We start from the raw sequence: 12657 nt of genomic DNA on the forward strand, positions 1-12657 counted from the left end.
GAAGCAAAGACACAAGAAGAGAAGGGACTGAGGTCCCACTATTGCCTTTTTTTAATATTTATTTTTTAGTTATAGGTGGACACAATATCTTTATTTTACTTGTATGTAGTGCTGAGGATCGAACCCAGTGCTTCACGCATGGTAGGCGAGCACTCTACCTCTGAGCCACAGCCCCAACCCAATTTTTTGGATATCTCCTATAAATTCCTGTATTTAAAAATAAGCCTTTTTAAATACAGGAGTTTATAGGAGATATCATTTGTAAGAAGAAAGGGGAACAGGACTTTGCAGAGGCAGAAGTTCAATTGCAGTTCACTTGCAATAGTTCCCTCAGCTGATTCCTTAGGGACCTATATGGAACTCTTATGACCCTTAGGGTTAGCCTCCCTTTGTCAGAAATTTGAATCAGCAAAATTGACAAATCATGGAGAAAAAAAAAAACAAAACAGTACTGGCTTATTTGCACGAGAAGGGTCACTGAAAACAACCCACCTCAAATAGGGTCCCACAGCAGTACATGATGGCTCAAGGGTCCGGTCCAAGTATTCCCACTGGCTTCTTTTTTCTGATAAGAACCCCATCCACAGGGCTGGGGTTGTGGCTCAGTGGCAGATCACTTGCCTCACACATGTGAAGCACTGGGTTCAATCCTCGGCACCACATAAAAATAAACAAACTAAATAAATATATTGTGTCCATCTATAATTTAAAAAAAAAAAGAACCATATCCAGACACTGTCAGCAAAATCCTTTTGCCTTTCTCCCTACAGGACCTGGTATGATGCTCACTTGGATATCTGCATTCAACAGAGACACAAAAGTTTGTGTTACTCTTCTGACACCCCACCAAAGAAATTCTCCAGCACAGGTAAATACATATATAACCTATTCCCTTGAGGACAGAGTGACCTTGGTCCCACCTCTATTATTTTTTCCACCAAAAGCAGCTAAATCAGGGGAGAAGAAAATGGGGCAGGTCAGACAGCATGAATAGGAAGCAGGTCTGTGCTTATCAGCAAACCCATATCTTCTCAGTGCCAACTATCCAACTTTTGGACTTTTGGTTTTGGCCCACCCAAAGTTTTCTGTCCTCATTATTGACACCATTTACTTTAGCTTTGGAGACCTTTGACTCATCAGTCAGCAACATTGTCCTTTAGCTGGGACTGCAGTGCGTGATAACATCCCTTCTTTCCCCTGCCTGGTGGTGCAACAATCAAAGCACCATTTAGAGGCTTGTTTTAATACTTGCCTCTCAGCCTCCAAGCATTTACATTAGTGAGCTTTCTGTCACTATAGCAAACTACATGACATAATCAACTTTAAAAAAGGAAAGGTTTGCTGTGACTCACAGTTTTAGAGGTTTCAATCCATGTTCAGTTGATCTATTCTATTGGATCTGTGGTGAAGCCATATATTATGATGGGAGCACATGGCAAAGGAAGCTGATCACCTCAAGGCCACTGGGAAACAAAGCCACAAGAAGAGGAGGGACTGGGGTCCCACTGTTGCCTTCAAGGGCACACACCCAGTGATCTGACTTCCTTCCACTAGGCCCACTTTCTAAAGTTTCTACCACTTCCCATAGCACCACAGATTGGGCACTAAACCTTCAACATATGGGCCTTTTGGGGAACATTCATGACTCAAATTATAACAGCACTTATTCAGAGTTAAGAGGTGGGAGACCCTTACTCACAACCTACCACTAATTGGGCAAGAACATTCAGTACCAAATCCCAGGAAGACTTCTCATGTCACATAGCCCAGCCCATTATACCACAAGACCTTTTTCTGTCCTCTTTCAGAAAGCCATGACTCTCTATCAGAATCCTCTCTTTATCACTGAGACTGCCAAGAATTGAGAAGGTTTTGAGATTTTATCCTGATTAGAAGCTAACAAGTTACCTGTTACTATTTCAAGGACGCTGGCAGAAGACATGAGACTGCTAGGTCAGACAAAGGATGTTATTACTCATGGCACAGCAGACAGCAGGAGTTTCAGATCAAACTCCACAGGGCAAAACAGAAAGTTCCAAGTGCATGTTATATGCACAGCGGGTTTGCATCACAGCTGAGTGACCCTGAGCTACAAGCAAACCTGACCTTTGCTCCAGAACAAGACATTCTCTTTATCATACTGGACAACAAACAAATCTGCCCTCTGCTGTCTCTGCCAAGGTCCTTAAAAAATAGTCCAGATGAAAGTTGTCAGTACTTATGCTCACAAGACATTCAGAAATGTGAGAGACCCATGGAGAATTGTCTCACAGTAGGGAATGGGAAGTTTCTGGAAAGGGTTGTGTGATGAACAATATTGTTGCAGGTATTTTTGGAAATGCTACCTACTATTGCTGTCTTAAACATGAATATTCTGATGCTTTAATTTCCCTATCCTTAAAAATGGAGGTTTAATAATATTTACATTATGGGTGGTAGCCTGATCAAAATATGGAGATCAAAAAGTGAGATTTATGTAGAAGAAAGAGTTCTGTGCTAGATGTCAGTTAAGTACAGGTTATAGTCTGTTTCTGACACTAACTCACTGTGTGACCTCAGAAAAGTCAGTCACATTACTGCCGTATCCCATTTCCCCCATCTGAACTGGATACATGACATTTAACATTCCTGTTGTCCCTAAATTCTGTATTCCCATCTAAACATCAACATACAGTACATACAGTGAATGGGTTTAATTATAAGACATGCATCTCTATAAATTATCATGACACACAAAACTGTAACAAAGATATATACTGTAATCTTGTCATAAGTCCTCTTACAGTTGTTGGGAATATTCTTAAATACATGTTAAGAATTTGAATAGTATATACCAGATAATAAGAGTTAATACAGCTATTTGTAAGATTAATTGCACATAGACCATAGATTCCATCACATTATTTCTAAAACATAGATTCTGTGAGGTGAGATTATTGGGTCAGGGGGCATATACTAGTTCAAGTTTTGACTAGATAGTTCTAAGTTATCCTCCAAAAATTGTGTAATAGTCTCATTCCTATCTAAACTACTTAAGAATAAGGATTTCGGTGTTTGTTTGTTTGTTTGTTTTGTGGTACTAGGGACTGAAAGCCATACCAATAAGTGGTAAAGCTGAGGAACTTAGGGTCTTTCTAAGTTCCTGAGGCTGGGCTCAAACTTGACTTCCACCTGCCTCAGCCTTCCAAGTAATTGGATTACAGGTATGTGCCACTGTGTCCAGCTTGTCTTATTTAAAAATGTTTCTTAAAATCTTGGATAAAGTTAATCTAGTTTTGTAGGCATATGCATCGTAATATGTGCTGTGGTTTAAATATAATTCATCCTCTCCAAAACTCATGTTGACATTTGATTGCCATTGTGGAGGCAGTTTGTCATATGAACATGAGATCTCCTATAAAGTTATTAGCAGATACTGAAGATGCTTCTGTGGCAACTTAAAATAGCTATTATGGATCCCTGTTAGTTCTTGAAACCACCCCATTATGGGGAAACTATTCTGAAACAAGTGTAAGGAGATTTTCAAAATATTCTACTAAGTTTAGAAATATTTGGGGGTAGAGCTAAGGACTTGATACATTTGACTAACAACATTTTTTTCCAATTTCTTTTTTTTTAAGTGTTAAAAAGTCAAATTACAGGGTGGAGAAGTTCACAGTGGAATAGAGACTCCAAGAAACACAGTGGAAAGAGACTAACAGGAAGCTCTTGGGCTAAAGACCAGCAATAAGGGGCTGGAATAAAGAAAGGAGTAGAAGATAAACAGGATTGGCTTTGGACCACAAGTGATCAAATATGTGACACATGGTTGGCTTTATTTCTGAAAGGTTATTAATAAAAGTGGTAAGCGCTTCGACCCATGATGACGCGAACTAAGGCTCCAACTAAAAATGTTTTTGGTCTAAACTTTGGAAATCTGCCTTCACTAGCTTTAACACAGGGTTGGAAATAAAATATGGAGCAAAGTTATTATCTTATAAATAAAAAGTTGGTTCTTTAGCTGAAAAGGGAGGGGGAAGTCATTCACCTTTTGATTGAACTAATAACTGCCCCCAGAGTTGAGGATTTCAAAGAAAACCAAGCTATCAGGATTCCTCAGTAAACAAAGAGAAGCCTCCAAGGAAACCCAACCTCATGATGAGAGATCTCCCAGCCCTAAATTCCCAACATCTCCAAAACAATTCTCATGATGAGAGGTGGGCTACTCAGCTTTTTATCACTGTGGCTGAAATGACTGACAAGAACAACTTAGAGGAGCCAAAGTTAATTTTGGCTCTTTTAGAGGTTCAGTCCATTGTCAGTCAGCTCCATTACTCTGAGACTGAGGTGAGGCAGAACAGCATAGGGAAAGGGCATTCAAGAATTCAAGAACAAAGCTGCTCCTGTTGTTTGGTAGTTGAGAAAGGAAGAAAGAGAGAGAGAGAGAGAGAGAGAGAGAGAGAGAGAGAGAGAAAGAAATGCCAGGGGGATAAGTGTGTTAAGGGCCACAGCTGAGTCAGGATGACGCATGGCATATTGCCAGAAGGGAGTGGTTGAGAGGTGATGCCAGCGAGCCATTGAGATGATGATGGTTATGTTAAGCTGTGCATTCAATTGTATATTTGACCTTTACTGTCCGGCAATAGGGCAGCTCTTGCTGCCTTGGCACCGCTACTTTGGAGTTCCCATGGAGTTCTCCTGGGTTCCGAGGGAGAGTGCGCGTGGACCCTGGTGGAGGGTAAGAGTGTTCTGGGGAGCGTGTGTGGAGTGCTGGTGGAGTTCGGCAATAAAGAGTTGCTGTTTTGAACCTACAAGTGCTTCGTGGCGACTCGGTTATTTGTGCCCAGCCAGACTTCGGCATAAGTGTAATAAAAACCCCTAAGGGTACTAAGTGACCTATTTCTTCCAGCCATACCCTGCATACCCACAGTTAACACTCAGTACTTTATTCAAATTACTTATCCATCGAATGTATTGATCCACTGATTAGATTATAGCTTTCATAACCTATTATTTTGCCTCTTGCATTTCCCATCATAGGAGCTTATTGAGGGACACCTCATATTCAGACCATAACAAAGCTCTCCCAACATGAGTTCCCAACATCTCCTAATGCTGCCCTCACAATTTTTAGATATATTTTTTATAGCTAGTCCACCTTCTCCTTTACCAAGTTGATGTGTAGACAATCAAGATCACCCCTGGTTCTTCCTAAATACAGCCTTCAGAAACCTCTGCAATTATTCTCTCAGAGCCTACAGATATCTGTGCTTTCTTCTCCTTCTTTTCTTTGGCCCGCAAATACCCAACATTTATTAATTCATATACATAGAATGAGAAGTGATTTTGTTGGAGGGCAACTTATCTTGAATAGTTTTACAAAAAATACACATTTATTTTTTAAGGATTTACTTAACAAAGTATTGGATTTGTAAATCTTATTTTTAAGTCTATTGATGTGGTGAATAACATTTATTGATTTCCGTATATTGAACCAGCCTTGCATCCCAGGGATGAATCCTACTTGATCATGGTGCACAATTTTTTTGATATGTTTTTGAATCCGATTCGCCAGGATTTTATTGAGGATTTTTGCATCTAGGTTCATTAGAGATGTTGGTCTGTAGTTTTCTTTCTTTGAGGTATCTTTGTCTGGTTTCGGAATCAGGGTGATGTTGGCCTCATAGAATGAATTTGGAAGAGCTACCTCTTTTTCTATTTCCTGAAATAACTTGAAAAGTATTGGTATTAATTCTTCTTTAAAGGTTTTGTAAAACTCCGCTGTATATCCATCCGGTCCTGGGCTTTTCTTGGTTGGTAGTCTTTTGATTGCTTCTTCTATTTCATCCATTGATATTGGTCTGTTCAAATTGTGTGTATCCTCCTGACTCAGTCTGGGCAAATCATATGACTTAAGAAATTTATCGATGTCTTCACTATCTTCTATTTTATTGGAACATAGGTTTTCAAAATAATTTCTAATTGTCTTCTGTGTTTCTGTAGCATCTGTTGTGATATTGCCTTTTTCATCCCGTATGTTAGTAATTTGAGTTCTCTCTCTTCTTCTCTTAGTTAGCATGGCTAAAGGTCTGTCAATCTTATTTATTTTTCGAAGAACCAACTTTTAGTTTTGTTAATTTTTTCAATAGTTTCTTTTGTTTCAATTTCATTGATTTCCGCTCTGATTTTAATTATTTCTTGCCTTCTGCTACATTTGCTGTTGTACATGGAAAAAGAAATTGATATACCTAGCCTAGTTATCTCATTAGATTAGAAGCCAGCTTGTCACAAGTTATGAAGGATTCATTTCTGTTTTCTGTAAAAATATCAGGATGTCTGTATGGCCTGGCCATTAGTTGATGTTGTAAAGCTGATTGGAATGCCTGCCCGTGCCCTGAACTCACCCAGGTCTGGTTTTCCCTGACCAGATAACAACCCTTTCCTAAACCTTAGTGACGCCTCATAAATTCTGGCCTTCCCTGGCCGGACAATGACCCTCTCTGAGTCTCTAAGATCTCCATAAATTCTGATGCCGGGGCCAGCAAAAATGTAAACTTGTGTTATGCTCCTCAGAGTGTTGTTATCTGTAACCCCCCCTTGTGTAACTTTTTGGGCTATAAAACTGGGCCACAAAGAAGCCTCGGGGCTGTCTTGTTCCCGCTGTTTTGGGAGGGAAAGGCAGCCCGGCCGGTCGAAATAATAAGCTTGCTTTAATTTGATTTTAATTGGAGTCAGTGGTCTTTTCTTGCGTCCTGGTCTAACAGAAATGTCTCTATTTTGTTTGTTTTTGAGGTTATTGTGAATGGGATGGTTTTCCTGATACACAATCATGTCATCAGCAAACAGACATAGCTGGGGGATGGAGCCACCAGTTGTCCAAAGTCACAAAGTTAACAAGATGGGAAATCTAGGATTCAAAACTAAGTAGTTGGACTCTGGAGTCTGAGTTCATAAACATTATGCTATTCCACATGTCTATTTTCTCTGATTAAAAAAGAAAAGTGCCTTAGAAGGGAGTTTACCCTGCTGTTTTTTAGAGAATATGAGAGAGTGGGTCAGGGCTTAAAAAGAAGACAGCCACCACTTTCTTTGGTTCCTGGTGCCATATTCTCAGCTGTTTTCCTCTGCAACATGCTTCTATCAAGATGTTCTGTCTCACCTTGGACCCTGAGGAATGGAGTGAGACTGTTGACTGAGACCTCTGAAACCAATCCCACTGTGGCCCATTTAGAGATGCACCACTTGATTCTTCCTCAAGAAAGGAGTTGCTGCTGCCAGCTGTGTTACCAAAACCTTGGTCCTAGTCCCTGATGCCAATCCAATAACAAGAACATGGTTTGAGAAAAAGGAAAAAGAAGTTTTATTGCTTTTCTAGTAAAGGAGAAACACAGGGACTTCTTTCCCAGAGGCAGTGATTCAGGGGGCTTTTAAAGAGGTGATTCAAAAAGCTACATTCCACGGGTTCTCTGCTGGAGTTGTAATTCACTTGTTAATTGGGGAGGCAGTCATTTCTGAGATCTTCTGGTACTATCCCCAAAGTCTGGATTACTTCATTCCGATGGTGAGTGTGTACTCAAGAACACATAAATCTGCCTGATATGGGGAAGAAAGGGAATCCTGTTTCCCCTGAGATTAAGGAGGGGGAAAGATTAGGGAGGAGCAGGGAGAGTAGAAGAGTAAGAAACATGTCCATTTTAAAAATAAGTTGCAGTGGCAGAACAGCAAGGGCTATTTTCAAGGCATAAAGTGCTGTTGTTTTGCTCTTCCTTTTCTAGGGCTTTGAGATGAAGTGTGAGCTCATTTATTTGTTGGTTTTTTCTTTTTTTTGAGGAATGACCTCCAGGCGATGAATTTCCCTCTTAAAACTGCTTTCATTGTGTCCCATAGATTCTGATATGTTGTGTCTGTATTTTCATTTATCTCTAAGAATTTTTTGATTTCCTCCTTTTCAAATATTTTTTGACCACTTGTATTTCTTCTTCTGTGAAGTGCCTATTTGGGTTGTTTTTTGTTTTGTTTTGCTTTATTTTGGCATTAAGGTTTTGAGTTCTTTATATATCTTGGAGATATAAAGATTGCTCCATCTAAAGGGCAGGTGGCAAAGATTTTCTCCCATTCTGTAGGCTCTCTCTTCATGTTCTTGATTTTTCCTTTGCTATGAAAAAACTTTTTAGTTTGATGGCATCCCTCTTATTGATTCTTGGTTTTATTTCTTTCCCTTTGGGGGTCTTGTTAAGGAAGTTTGTGCCAGGACTTCTATGATGAAATGTGGACCCTGTGTTTTTTCTAGCTGTTGTAAGATTTCTGGTCTAATTCCTAAGTCTTTGATGTATTTTTATTTGAGTTTTGGGCAGTATAAGAGATAGGGGTCTACTTTCATTTCTATACATGAAGCTATTCAGTTTTCCCAGCACCATTTGTTGAAAACACTGTATCTTTTCTCCAAAATATATTTTGGCACCTTTGTCAAATAACAGATGGCTGTTGGCATATGGATTTGTCTGTATTTTTTCTATCCTGTTGAATTGGTTTTCATATCTATTTTGATGTCAATACCATACTGTTTTTGTTACTATAACTCTGTAGTATAATTTTAGGTCAAGTATTGTCATGCCTCCTGCTTCACTTTCCTTGCTTAGTATTGAATTGTATTAGCTATTAGCTATTAGTATTAGTATTAGCTATTTGGGGTCTGTTACTCTTACAAATGAATTTAAAATTTAAAAAAAATTTGTGGTTGTAGATGGACAGAATGCCTTTATTTTATTTGTTTACTTTTATGTGGTGCTGAGGATCAAACCCGGTGCCTCATGCATGCTAGGCAAGTGCTTTGTCACTGAGCTACAGCTACAGCCCCCAAGAAATTTTTTTTAATTCTATGAAAAATGTCATTGGTATTTTGATGGGAATTGCATTGAATCTTGTATGTTGCTTTTGGTAGCATGGCCATTTTGACAATATTAATTCTGCCTATTGAAGAACATGGGATGTTTTTCCATCTTCCAACGTGTTCTTTGATTTATTTCTTCAATGTTCTATAATTTTCACTGTAGAGCTCTTTTACCTCCTTGGTTAGATTAATTCCCAAGGTTTTTTTGTTTGTTTGTTTGTTTGTTTTTGAGGTTATTGTAAATGGGATGGTTTTCCTGATTTCTTCCTTGACTGAATCACTGTTGGAGTATAGGAAAGCTATTGATCTATGGATGTTGCTATTCTATCCTGATAATTTGATTATCTCAATTATAAACTCTAGAAGTCTTCTGGTGGAGTTTTTTTGGAGGGTCTTCTAGATACACAATCATGTCATCAGCAAACAGACATAGTTTTACTTCTTCTATTCCTATTTGTATCCCTTTGATTTCCTTTTCTTGCCCAATCACTCTGGCTAATGTTTCAAGTACTATGTTAAGTAGGAATGGTGAGAATGGGCAGCCTTGTCTTGTTCCTGATTTTCAAGGAAATGGTTTTAGTTTTTCTCCATTAAGTATGATCTTGGCTTTGAATTTATCAAAAATGGCCTTTACAATATTGAGGTAAGTTCCTTTGATCCCTAGTTTGTAACATGAATGAGTGCTGGATTTTATCAAAGGCCTTTACTGCTTCTATTGAGATGATTATATGATTCTTGTCCTTAATTCTGTCTAAGTGGTAAATTACATTTGTTGACTTGTGTGTGTGTTGAAGCAATGGTTCATCTCTAGAATGAAACCCACTTGGTCAGTATGTTTCAGTAGACCAATTTCATTGATTTCTGCTCTGATTTTAATTATTTCTTGCCTTCTGCTACATTTGCTGTTGTTTTGCTCTTCCTTTTCTAGGGCTTTGAGATGAAGTGTGAGCTCATTTATTTGTTGGTTTTTTCTTTTTTTGAGGAATAACCTCCAGGCGATGAATTTCCCTCTTAAAACTGCTTTCATTGTGTCCCATAGATTCTGATATGTTGTGTCTGTATTTTCATTTATCTCTAAGAATTTTTTGATTTCCTCCTTTATGTCTTCTGTAACCCATTGATCATTCAATAACATATTGTTCATTTTCCATGTGATGTAGGATTTTTCCTTCCTTCTTTTATCTGATTTCCAGTTTCATTCCATTATGATCAGATAAAATGCATGGTATTATCTCCACCCTTTATATTTACTGAGGGTTGCCCTATGGCATTATATATGGTCTATTTTTGAGAAGGATCCATGTGCTGCTGAGAAAAAAGTATATCCATTTGATGATGGTTGATATATTCTATATATGTCAGTTAAGTCTAGGTTATTGATTGTGGTATTGAGTTCTATAGTTTCTTTATTCAACTTTTGTTTGGAGGATCTGTCCAATGGTGAGAGAGGTGTGTTGAAGTCACCCATAATTATTGTGTTGTGGTCTATTTGATTCTTGAACTTGAGGAGAATTTGTTTTATGAATGTCGCAGCACCATTATTTTGTGCATAAATATTGATAATTGTTATGTCTTGTTGGTGAATGGTTCCTTTTAACAGTAGGTTTCCTATACGCCAACATGGTGTAACAGAATTTGACTGTTAGCAGAAAAGAGAAACAAGAGAAATAAACAAATGAAAATAATGCAAAATAGAGCTGGGGATGTGGCTCAAGAGGTAGCTCGCCCTGCCCGCCTGGCATGTGTGCGGCCCGGGTTCGATCCTCAGCACCATATACAAAGATGTTGTGTCTGCCAAAAACTAAAAAATAAATATTAAAAAATTCTCTCTCTCTCTCTCTCTCTTCTCTCTCTCTCTCTCTTTCTCTCTCTCTTTAAAAAAAAGAAAAAAATGCAAAACGAAACCAAAATATACATTTAAAAAACAAAACCCAAAAAAACCCAAACTCAAACTCAGACCCTAAAAGAAAAACAAAATCAAGAAAAAAATAACTACATTTTTTTAAATGAGAGAAAAATAAACAAATAAGTATAGGCATATATGTCCCTGAACCAATCAACACAGCAAGAATTTACAGACACACACATAACAAAGAAAAAGAAAAGAATGAAGATGTTTAATGAAGAATGAAGGAAATGTTTTCACTAAGGTGGTCAAAATAACTGACCAAAATGTGGTCACTATCTATGCTCAACAGTCTTTCTTTCCATTTCTTCTTGAAATAGAACAAGAGGGTGGAGGGGGGGAGGTCATTAATTCCTCCCTGCTTATATGTTGCTCTCTGAGCTGCCAATTGGAGCAGCTAAGATTGAGGCTGTTTGATATAAGACTCAGCTTCCCTTGTCACCACTATGAGGTGGGATGGGTTAGGGAGTACTGTTAGCTGGAATTTTGTCCATTCAGACAGGTACAGGGCACTTCCATGGTAAAGCTTATGGTTCTGTGAGAGAGTTCCGGTAGGTGGGGCTTAGGTCTAATCAAATCAGGCCTCAGGAACTTTGTTGGGTAGTGTCTGTTTTTAAAGAGAGTATATCGACCTACAGCTTGACTATATGATCTCTGATGTGGGTCTGGATCCCAGAAGCCTCCTAAGAATTCCATTCCTGGGGCAGAGGTGCCAATCTTCTATTCTTTGCTGTCCATGAGCACAGCCTTTCCGAGCTAAGTATATTCATCCCTATCTGCTCAGGCTCCCAGCCTGCTTCAGCTGGTGAGCCACCAGACTCAAAGGAAAAGCAAGTTGGCCTCCCTTCACCCTTTCAACTCAAATCCTCCTGGGTACAGTCCTTTCTGCTCCTGTTTCACTCACATTCCATCAGATATACCAGAGGCTACCCAGTAGACACCTGTCAGCATATTGTGGCAGTGTTTGCTCTGATCTCCCATTTCCCATAGCCCCACTGCAGTAAGACCACCCCAAGATGGTTCCTGCCTCAGTGCTCCACAGCCAGTTGGGATACAGAGTGCACTTTTCAAACACCAGTACACAGTGCAGCTTCTGAATCTGCCAAGTTCAGGCAGCTTTTTGAACTCAGGTTTTTCCATACCAAATCTGTTTCTCTGTGTCCTACCTCCCTCTATTGTGAATAGGCACCACAATCACCACTGCTTTAGGCACCAGTATAGCAGCCAGGTCAGTTCTAATGTATTCTTTCTTCATTGTTTATTGTTCCTAAATTTCGGAGTCCCTAAGCTACTCTCAACATATAATATAGAATTTTAGTGAAATCCCTCTTTCACACACTTTGAACCCCTGAGATGACTTGGAATGCAGCTTTCCTCTATTTCACCATCTTCTGATCCCTACAGGTATACCTTCTAAAAAGGAAGCCAAGGGTTTAGCTTAATGAATCATCTGCAGGCTGGGTAGCTATTGTTTCACCTTATTTTCACAGTCAGACTGCAAATTGGGTGTTTTATCTCCATTATACATTAGGATAAAACTAGGCTAAAGTTGAGCATCTTACTCCAAATCACAATGCCTAACAAAAAGTCTGGATGTAAATTCAGACCCATCTGATTACAACATACAATGTATCAAAATAGACGTTTTCCAAGTTTTCTGTGCATACAATCACTGATTTCAGACAGCTACCTGAAAGAGGTAAATTAAAATCATTATTTTTGAAGGAGTTCAGGGCTAGTAGGAATCAGATTATTACTGGATATTCCATAAATAGTTAATAGAAAAATAATGAGTAGGAATAATTAATTATGGTTTTCTATTTAAACATGGCACTGGTCCAGGTTTAATAGTGTAGTAACTGAATCTATAATCAGTCAGTAA

This window comes from Urocitellus parryii, chromosome 13 (genome assembly GCF_045843805.1).
Source record: "Urocitellus parryii isolate mUroPar1 chromosome 13, mUroPar1.hap1, whole genome shotgun sequence".
NCBI lineage: Eukaryota > Metazoa > Chordata > Mammalia > Rodentia > Sciuridae > Urocitellus > Urocitellus parryii.